This window comes from Mytilus trossulus, chromosome 10, assembly GCF_036588685.1.
Source record: "Mytilus trossulus isolate FHL-02 chromosome 10, PNRI_Mtr1.1.1.hap1, whole genome shotgun sequence".
In the NCBI taxonomy this organism is placed as follows: Eukaryota; Metazoa; Mollusca; class Bivalvia; order Mytilida; family Mytilidae; genus Mytilus; species Mytilus trossulus.
The window spans coordinates 25,094,411-25,105,810 of NC_086382.1; the positions used below are offsets into that span (position 1 = coordinate 25,094,411).

Genomic DNA, 11,400 nt, shown 5'->3' on the forward strand with positions numbered 1-11,400 from the left:
CATTTTATGTGCTGATTTATGTTGTTTTATGTTTTCGTTTTTAGTCTCTGGTAAGTCGCTATTTCGGTATTACCATGCACATCTATTATATAGTCCTTTTTTGTAAATGTTTTGTTTGCAAAAGTATGAATTAGTTTAAATAAAAGGATGTTCTTATGACAGACATGACACCTTACTCGTCCTTAGCCTTATTGGTACTATTTTTTTGGAACTCTTTGTCCTCAATGCTCTTGAACTTTAATTTGCACTTATTTGGGCTTTCGAACTTCTTTGATCTGAGCGTCTTGTGTGAACGATACGAGCATCTGGTGTAATGGATTATAGCCTAGTGCCTTTTGATAACTATTATTCGTTTGTTTCTCTGTCCTATACGTTCTCCCATTTATTTGTATTGTGGTCCTATCATGTCATGTTGTCATTTTAATGTTATATTTAACATTTTCATGAAAACGGGAGCATTGGCTAGCCACAACAACCAGGAAAATCACTACAAACGTTTAATCTTTCTTAAATGAGATATATATGTATTATTATACTTTGGGTCTATGCTTTACAGAAATTAATAAAGCAAAAATCTTGTTAAGGGATGAAGTATAACAAGATGTATAAACTTTGCCCTTTTGCTTTGGGCAAACTATTTCAAAAGATTTCACATAGGCAGTGAGTATTAAATTCTAAATACTGAATAGCATTCATCTGAAATTATAGCATCCTGTAAAACTGAAATCGCAGTGCCCTTTGAATTCATTAGATAAATAATACACGAGTAAAATAGCTTTCTTTTTACCTGTGAAACACAGATGTACTGAGGTTAATAAATATCATGAAAGAGCTTTTTGTATGCCATATCAAATACTTTATCTAAATATATCATGCTTACAAGGGGTATTTGCAAAAATACCGGTTGAGAGGTAAAAATTTCCAGAGCCGTTAGGCGAGGGAAATTTGATTACCTCGAAACCGGTATTTTTGGCAAATACCCCTTGTAAGCATGATATAATTGTTTAATTCCACCGAATGTTCCACATCAGATAGTTTATTATAATCAGGTATCATATGAAATTTCGACTTGAATGTATAATTTTTGTTTACAGTGCAGCTGTGCTATTTGCGCAGTCCGTATAATCATTTCTTATCATTGTTTTATATACATTCATTGAGTCATTGACTGTATATATATATCTCCCTTTTTATGATAAAAAGCTGGTTCTCGGCTGACTACTACACTTTGTTTATCAGTTTCAATGAAGCGTAATACAAGTGGATTCTAGTTTTATGTGACCGGTTGACAAATCGTTTCCGTTTAAATTATGACGTCATTCTTGAAATTTTTACGTCATTCGCTCCAAATTCAATAATGATGCTTTTTATCCTAAATATTTCATCTGGAACCATATATTTAGAATGACCATGAATTTGTCATATTAAAATCGAAATAATTCAATCAGTTATTTTTAGACATGGTATTCCCCATCTTTCATGGTATTTGCTAGGGTATTTCCCATCTGCCATGGTATTTGCTAGCAAATACCCCGGCACATGGAATTCCCCAATGGCAAATTCCCCAGCAGAGAAATGAAAATCTCAATATATAGAAATTGGTGAAAAATACCATGTTTCTCAACCAATCAAAATACAGCATTATTACATAAGGTGGAATTATGACAAAAATCATAAAAATGTGATTAAAATATTTTTTTACTGTAGCTTCAGAACACATTTACTTTTAAGATGGTTATCAAGGATTGCTCTAGAATTTTTATTATTATGATTGTATTAAATTCTTGGTTTCGACAAAATAGAGGTATAATATTTAAATCATTAAGGTGGTACCTAACACTACAGGGAGATAACTCTGTAAAATCAGATAAACGTTTTAATTTCGTTGTGTTGTTAAAGGAATATTTAGCTTCTCAATGATCAAAATAAGTGTTTGCCAAACTGCTATATAACCAGTGTAATTTTTCTGATAAAACGGTTGGTTCAATTTTTTTAGAATTTTTATATTTTTGTCAAAGGGTCAAAGTAAATACTTTGTCAAAATTTCAAGAAAATTAAACGAGCCAAATTAATTTTACTTAAAGTGTTGGGTACCACCTTAAGTTCCTTTTGAAAATATATAATAAAAATAATTACCGCCTTTAACTAAAATCATCTGACCCCACAAATATATACATTCAGTTTATTGTTTCTTTAAAAAAAAAAAAAAAGACAAGTAATAGAAAGTAAGATAAATTATCATGGCACAAACAAAATGACTTGTCATGTTTATAAACTTTCTGATATATATAGTTATCATGGTTATAGATGAAAAGGGATCAGAGTATATTCAAAAACAATAATCGAAAGAAAAATATTTTGATACAAGGACATATCAATGACACACTTTGTTCTATACAAATGTGATCTCGTTCAGACACGACAACCGACAATTTTTTTCAAAAGAAAGACATTTTCTTCAGAAAGATAGAATACACCCATTCAAGGTTTAAATATTTGAATGTGAAGAAATTACAGTTTTGTCAATGCCATCGAAAACTAAATTAAAACATGGACGTGTATTTATTAACGTTGTGGAATATTTACGTTTTATTTCTAGTAATTCTTGCTGTGGGTAAGTACACCATTAACGTCGTTTTGAGCATTTTTGGGGAGAACCAAACAGTGTAAATTCGTTTATAATTTCACAAATTTGACCTGTAGACAAACCACACATATGTCCAGGAATAATTTCATTAGATATAAGCAGTTAAAAAATACTAAATCTAATAATTAAAATGTTGATAACTCTTCACAAATACATGTAGTAAATTGTTAAAGCGTTCAGCTGATTTTAAAGCGTAAACTCTCTTCTGTGTTTTGAAAATAGATTGAAAAGCAATGTATCAAAAACAAATTGTACTTCATTAATAGTTTTATAACTTTAAATGTGAGCTTTTTGTAATAAAAACATTAGATACTTTTCATAGCCTTAGTACAGTATATAACGTTTCTACATGTAGCTAAATTGGTAACAAAAATAGTAATGATAGTCTAACCTTTCAAGCGTACAATCTATGCTGAGTTAAAAGACCCAAAATGTATAGTTTAATTAAGTGGAGGCTCGTTGTTATACAAGTGTTCGATCGGTGATCATGAACGTCAACAAAGAAATTTACTACTTGAGATTGCTTTTAAGTAAATTCAATCATTATGTCATGCGGTATTGGTTACTATTGTGTTTTTTCTATTGATACCGTTATTTAACAATGAATTGATATTATATTATGATATCTTTAGCCTTCGAAATTTATGTGCATTTAGTATTATAATTTTTATCTTTCATATATACAAAGAAATGAGAAATTGAATATGAAACTAATAGTACGGGGACCAAGAAAGGAAAAGTCGCTTATTTAAGGAGTTTAATTGTCATTCGGACTATAAGGCTATAAATCACAGTATTGGTAGTTCAAATGTTAAGCTTAACATTTTAGCTTGTCGTCAAAAACTCGTACGGTGCAATTTTCGTAAAATGGTCTTTGAAGTACATTAGTTTACTTGAACGAAAAATCGACTAAGAAAAGCTTGAGGTAAACATTGTAAAATAATATCCGTTATATGTTTTCTGTTATCATATACATTGTTGTTACACCTTATTTATGTTAATTTAACGAGTTCCAAAAATGTTTAGCAAAATTAATTCGTTATTAAAGAGTTTTTGTAAAAGTTTAACACTACGAATACAAATGCATTTAATAGAGTACGTTCCAATTTAATTTCATAATTTTTTTAACGCAAAATGTAAAATAATTAACATTTATATGATATTTCATACATTTGTACCTTTATTAATCAATAATATATAAAATTCATTTATCTCAGAAGCACTATTTCAGCAATTCAAGCCAGACAAAATTCTTACGTTCATATGACGGAGCTATTTTAATCTCATACACAGCCTTTTATATATACATATACGCAATTGGGATGTGATGTATTACTTACACATTTACATACTGGGATATGTTTTTTGAAGCAGTAGACATTTAGCTGTCAAATGTTAGAGCAGAATGAGAGGGTAATTGGTCTCTTCCTTGAGATCGTCATCTCAAATGTAACATTATATTTTTGTAAGCAACCGTACCGCACGAAGAAGGATACTCGATATCCTGCAATGTTCTGAGAATATTCGATCACCTTTTATAGATAGTTACTTTGCTTTTTAGACAGATTTCTGGACATTTTAACAGTACTATGACATGGCAACAGAAAAGCCCGTTATAAAAGTCTCAAAGGAATTAGGTGGTATTGTAGGCATAACTAATCAAAAGTCTGCGTTTGCTAGATGGACCCTTACTAGACATTTCATAGAATCAATTAGTCGTGTAATGCTGAAAAGGGATGGAATTGCTGCAAATTATTCAAATTTACAAGAAGAAACAAAGCCAACAGCAATGAAAAAAGATGAAGAACGTGTTATTGCCATTGTGAACCATCTAAATGATCCATGACTGATCTCTTTGGTGTGGAATCCCACCCTCAATGTCTTATCAATACCTCTTCTTAAATGCACGTTTTAAGACATATTCGATGTTCTTTGCTAACAGTTGTCGAGGAAGACTTGAACATGTCTAAACATTTTAAGATCTTAAGATCACAAGGAATTTTCATAGTCGAATATCAAAGTCAAACACAAACCTTAAATATAATCGGGGGAAAAACTTTCAGTTTGCATAAATCCATAACTTGTGATTAGACGTGCAATAATTTCGGCAAAATGTAGAGATGAGGGATGTTATCATAGAACATGTATTGTAGCACCCATTTCACTATCCCCTTTTCAAAATGACGGCACCATGAGATAGTCGGATTCTGAGAAGCAATTCGAATCTTAAGTCTCTTGTGGAAAACTTTGACAACTCCCATGAGATTCCACCTGATGTGAGCTTTACATAGTCAGAACGTTTGTTAATTTCGAAATGGTCAAAATTATTTATATTAACACTGTTCATGGCTGTCGTAGCTTGTTCAGCACTCAATAGAAGGCCTATATTCAATGCATTAAACTTTGACACGGAGTTTAGGGAAATGTGAAAGTCTGGAAAAACAATCCTACGGACCTCTTATACAACTGTAATTGTTTTGTGTGTTCGCTTCTATCGAAAAAAAATAGGTCACATACACGCGGGTTGTGGTTGCAGATGTGGAACATTAACAGTGTAAATGATGAGCGGAGATTTTCATCCATTCAATAACTATGTTCATCTTTTTCCCACAATTTGTAAAGTATCGCCTGCTGTACATGTACTTACCTGATGCGACGCAACTTCGTTTCTGTTTGAAGTGGGTATACAAACTGTCTACAAGATTTCGAAGGACACACACGACTATTACAGTTGTTTTTAGAGTTTCTGTAAAATTGACGATAATGAAGTCCTTGTTTTGGCATAAGAGATAATTTCAAGGTTTGTGATCAAAACTATCTCTTTTAAACTACTCCATCATTATAATTATTTAAGTTTGCCACTAGTAAAGATGTAAGTTTAGTCAGGTAACCTTCCTGCATGACAGCACTGAAACAGTGTGTTTTACGTACTCTGTTTCAAACTAAGAATTTTTACCGCATTACACATTGCTAAACCCCTATCCGGTCAAACTTAGAATACGGTTGGCGAGGGTAAAATGATGCATTACACCCAATGTATTTTAAAGGGCATATTTCAGCAGAATTCTTGCAGGATCTTGTGTCTTCATCGAAAGCAAAATCTGCATGTGAAGGAGCCATGTGTTTGTTTACTACAAAACCTTACATGTCCAGGGCTTTGATCCTGTAAAGGGTCAGAATTATGTAGAAAATTTTAAATCATGATTCTTGACAATAAATCAGAAGACATAAATTCTGTTGTGTGGATCTCTTTGATTGGAATGTTGAATCTATAATATTAAAATTACGAAGTCCAATTTTTCAGCCGTCATTACGTAAAAACGACGAATCAAATAATTCAACTTTATATATCACTAATATAGTACAAAGGTGTAGATTGAAAATTACACCACTCCAGGTCCTTTTGTTTTCCACGTAATTAATATTGCCAATAATTAAGAAGCTCCGGGTCGAGTCCGATACCGATACCAATAGTATATTCACCTGTTACTATTACCTACTCTGTACGTTCCGCATCTGACAGGCGCACCACCGAACGGTGTATTGAGGGTTAATATGCTATATACACGGGTCATAATCACAGGGTTGACACTACTATATTGTCAAATAGCTACCTATTGTAGTATTTTAATAAGTAAGACTTTCTAAGATAACAAGACTAAAAATGAAGAACAGTTTTCAATTTGTTAGTGGGCATACATGGCGTAAAACAGCGAATCAAAGAATTCATCTTTATTTATAACTAATATAGGACAATGTTGTTGATTAAAAATACTCCATTCCAGGACCTTTTGTTTTCCAAATAATTAATATTACCAATAATTGATTAGTTCCAGTTCGACGGGTTCAAACAGAAAAATTTGAAAGCAGAGAAAACAGTGTATCTTATAATCGGCATGACTTTATAAGATGACAATACTAGAACTAAAATATATAAGGCTTGCGCATAGTTATATACCTTAATTCAGTCACGGACCCGCAATATTACGGGTGTGTTCTAGTTGTAACTATTTTTGAAGCATTGAGTGTTTTTTAGTTTTAATGAATTTCATGAATGATCTTATGCAAACTATGTCTTTATGACAGTAGGATGCAGGTTAAAAATAATATTTGTCATGTATTGATGAGGGTGAATGTCAACCGGCAAGGTAACTATTGTAATTTTTAACAGAATATGTGTTGATCTTGTGTAATAGAACAAGTATTTGAAAAACGCCGATTTCCAGAAAAAATCGATTTCCTTTTCATTTTTTTTTAAATTTCAAGATAATTCAGTGATAATTGACATAAGAAAATGTCTGTATCTAGAATTTAACCTAAATTACTTAATATTTCTTCAAATTTTGAAAGTATGCAGTAAAAAAAACCACAAAATTTGATCTTTGACCTCTTTTTATGCAAAACTGTTACCACATTTCTTTTTGACGACATCGATATTTCAATAGTACTCATTTTTCCGAATCCAATGATATTTAATATAGCCATGTAGTATGTTTGACGATTAAATCTAAAAAATATTGGGTCTGGTCACCGTACTATAAATTGACGTGGTAAATTTCATATAGTACCTGACTAATGTATCAATGAATAATATCAGCGTGTTTTGTTGATTTGAAAAAAATATGTATATTTAAAGGTGGTACCCAACACTTTAACTTAAATCAATTTGGCTCGCTTTTGACAAAAATATAAGAATTTCAAAAAATTGGAACCAACCGTTTTATCAGAAAAATCACTGGTTATATAGCAGTTTGTCAAACACTTATTTTGATCTTTGAGAAGCTTGATATTCCTTTAACAAGACAACGTAATTAAAACGTTTAGCTGATTTTACAGAGTTATCTCCCTGTTGTGTTAAGTATCACCTTAATTTGGTAAGTATTATTTATTTCAAAATAAAACTCAAATGAAAAGGTCATTAAGTTTATATATATACAGTCTCTAATGTCGTATAGCTAATGATACGCCGTTACTTATATATCCTCGGATTTCAAATGTTTGGCCTTTAGCGTTCCTGATGAAGGGAACTCCAGAAAAGCGCTTCAGACACATTGAAATGTTGTTTTCAATTTTTCAAACTCTTTTTAGATTCCAAGAAAAAAACAGAATGTCAGTTGATGTTGAAACAAACCAAAGATGGTCAGAAGAACTTGTCACGAACTGCTGAGTTGCTGACAATAACATTTATCTTATCCAACTCAACCCACCTCCCCCATTCCGTTGTTAAAGATACCATTTTATTTCAACCCCTGCAATGGAAGCGTATCTCGGGAACTCACGGAAAAGGACTTTTGCAATTGAAACCAGTCTACGAAATGCTTTCTTTGTCACTTTTGAGCTTTAAAACAGAAGAAACACGTATAGAATTACTGACCGAACCACTAGGCTGTGTAGGGAACCTGACAGAATTGGAATACGAATATATTTTTCGGGATTTTTTGCTGAACTTTTCAAAAGAAAACGATGAAATATGTAACGAACATGTCGGAAATATATCTGGATATGCAAGCTTTTATCATGAATGTTGTCATTATGATCACCATGAAAGCATGAAGTGTGACCGAGTTTTAAAGAACAAATGGATGCAAGCTATACACTACTGCACTTACATTGTGATGATTATTGTAGTATTGTATTGTCCTCTTCTGGTCCCATCATCGCTGTATAAACGGAATTATGGTTCCAAAAAATTTGAACATTGTCTAGAAGATTCCATCGTTTTGATTGTCAAAACAGCAGACTCCACCACGTCTAGCTATTGGACGAAAATACGAGAAAGAATTTGTAAACAAAAGGATAATGGAACCACCATAGTTCCATACGCTAGATTTAAAGGTATGACAAACTTTAAAAAAATGCTTAAAGATTTGGATAAAGAAGACAAGTATGAGGTTACGGTGTCCAAAATATATTTCCGTGTTCGGGATGAAGAACTTTTGGCCGCAAATGAAGTTCCAAACAGTGTATTCAAAGTATTATATGATTTGTTATTTAAATGCAATATAAGAAAGCAGGATTTCGTTTCTACCTGTTGTAAAGCAAGTGTTTGTGGTACTCATTGGCCACATGGTATCACGTATCCATGGTACAAGTTATTGCGCTTTCTTCTCCACTTTATTTTATCAGTGGCTGTATGTTTACCTTGGATTATACGAGTTTATTTTTTCTACGCTTACGAAAATGAGATACGGGAATCAAGACTTCAAGCAGCAGAATCGAGAAGTTTGCTAGTGCGTATAGAAAACAACTTAACCTATTATGGAACACCATTACATGTTATATTCATTATATGTTATGCTTTCATGTGCTTTGGTTATATTTTTCTTGAACTGACCAGTGTCGTATTATTCAAAAATATCCAGTGTGTAGTACGCGATATTTTAACGAAATGTTTTGACGGTATGTGTGATCGGTCAAAGCAAGAAGTTTTTCAGAATTGTATCAAATTTTTATTGAAACCTTGCAAAGCATTTGGAATTTTTGGGATGTTACTTTCCATCCCATACTGGATATGTATGGTTCCTTTAGTATTTGCCTTGAATGCTTATTATTTTTTCCCGACAGTATACATAGCATTAAATTTTTTATGCTTATTCCCGCATGCTTTTCGAAGGTGTTTCTGTAGCTCATATATCCCCAAGAAAAAACAAGAAAATTCAGACGATGAAGCCGACGAAAAAAAATCTATTTGGTCCAATTTACCATTCAACACAACAAAAACATATTCAAACATGGACATTGGTTTGATGTTTATTTTACTCTGTTTAATGTTATCATCTCTTCTTTGACAGTTGAACTTATAATCTTCCTGATTAGGGTAGCAATCTATACAATGGTGGGAGTAATTCTCAATTCATCACACGCCATGCAATACATATCGACAATTTCATTAGCGTGGTTGTACTACCGCAGATGCTTTGGTGGAATCAGTCAGATTTATAAAGACTATAATAAAGCTGTTCACAAAATTCTATATAGAGTAAATAAACGAAAGCTGGTTGAAATAGCCAAAAAGGATACAAAGAATCAAGAGCACACAGCGTTCAAAGTTAGTGTTGATGGGTCAAGGAAAATATGTGTTGATAATGTGAAGGATAAGTTAAACACAAAAAAGAACAACTCTTGTAGCAAATGCTGCTATCAAGTTGATGACAGAGAGATTAAGAAAAAGATAATTGATACCTCAGATGGAGCTCCAAAAATAAAAACAAACGGTATCATTTTATTGTTAGACAGGTTTGATAAACAATATATTACGAAGAAATTCTTCTTCAAAGTTTGCAAGATAAAACCGGAAGGACCAGGACCATTGAGTAAACACTTCGGAACAGCTCTAAGGCGATTCGGAATGATTTTCATTTTTTTAGTATTTGTGACGCTAGTCGTCTTAGCGTTTGGAGATTCCTACAGTCTTACGTTTTCAAATCAGTTGTTAGCGACGCTAGCTGGAGGAGTAGTACCATGGATTCTAATGAAATTCAATATTTTATTTACTGCAGCTGACCACACAGATACAGATGAACTAGAGGAGAGATATTTCAGCGAACAAAAAACATTTGAACTTACTGATGACAGTGAAGTAAGTGTGAAGGGAGCATTCAAGAAGAAATTAAATGAAAAAATCAGAGAGGATGAAAAATGGTGGACCATTGCTGACATGGATATGAAATGTAAACCAACTAAATTATTGAAGGATGACAAATGTGATTTAGTTGTTGGTATTTTGAAAAACAATAATGACAAGTACACTGCGGTATGAACTTGTTGAGGCTTAAAGCGTTTTGTCTACATTTGTTAATTACATATGTGATGTTGTTTACAAACATTTTCTAACTACACAATGTATGTACTTTACCTTATGACAATGCTATCATTTTTAATATGAAAATATGTCGATGTGATACGATTGCCAATGAGACAATCATATCTCGATGTCAAATGGTGGAAGTGTAAGCAAGACCAAAGACCAATATTATACACGTATGCACTTTATCTTATGGTATTTGAACACATGTTTGGTGTAGAGCTAATAGTTTCAACAACATCGAGTATTTCCTCTTTTCTAATGTGAATATTCCATTTCTATAGTACAAATTGTAGCATCACCAAAATAGGAAGTGTATATCTCCGTGTTATTATAATATTCAAGAACTATTGTTTCTTATTTTTATCTTACCAGTTAAAAGGTAGCTTCTGTTTTGTATCTAGGAGGTTAAAAGGGGTCAATTGATGTCATCTCACCGAATACGTCATGAACGTTTTCCTAAATTGTTTCTGCATTATGATATATATTTTTATGCGTCATAGATGACAAACTAATATGTTTTAATTGAAGTTGCCACAATCATTTGTTTATCATCGATTGTGAAATTATAATATGAGATGTCTCTAGCTTCGAATAGGCTAATTCCAGGAATAACACGATGAGTGTCATATCTGAGATAAATATACTTTTTACGAGGTTTACGTTTTTTGTTCTCGTTGTAGTGTTTCGAGTATTAATTGTCTTTATTCTGTTTTTGCAATAATGCTGTCGGTATTTCTTCCACTCATGATTTCGATTGTCCATTTGGTATCTTTTGCCTCTTGACCTTTTGAAATATGTTAATGTACTTGTTTGTTATGAATATTGTAATGTATAATTATGTTACATCTACTGATACTTTTTGTGAATGTTAAAATGCATTACGTATCAGTATACTTTTAAGTGTTTTAATATACTAAATGGTCTACTTTTACAAGTTGTGAGGGAT

General features: G+C 32.2%; 1 pseudogene; it reads left to right on the top strand.

Annotated features, from left to right (window-relative positions):
• The first annotated feature begins 2,538 nt into the window (after positions 1-2,538).
• On the top strand, positions 2,539-11,190 carry LOC134686115 (uncharacterized; annotated as a pseudogene).
• Positions 11,191-11,400: the final 210 nt, after the last annotated feature.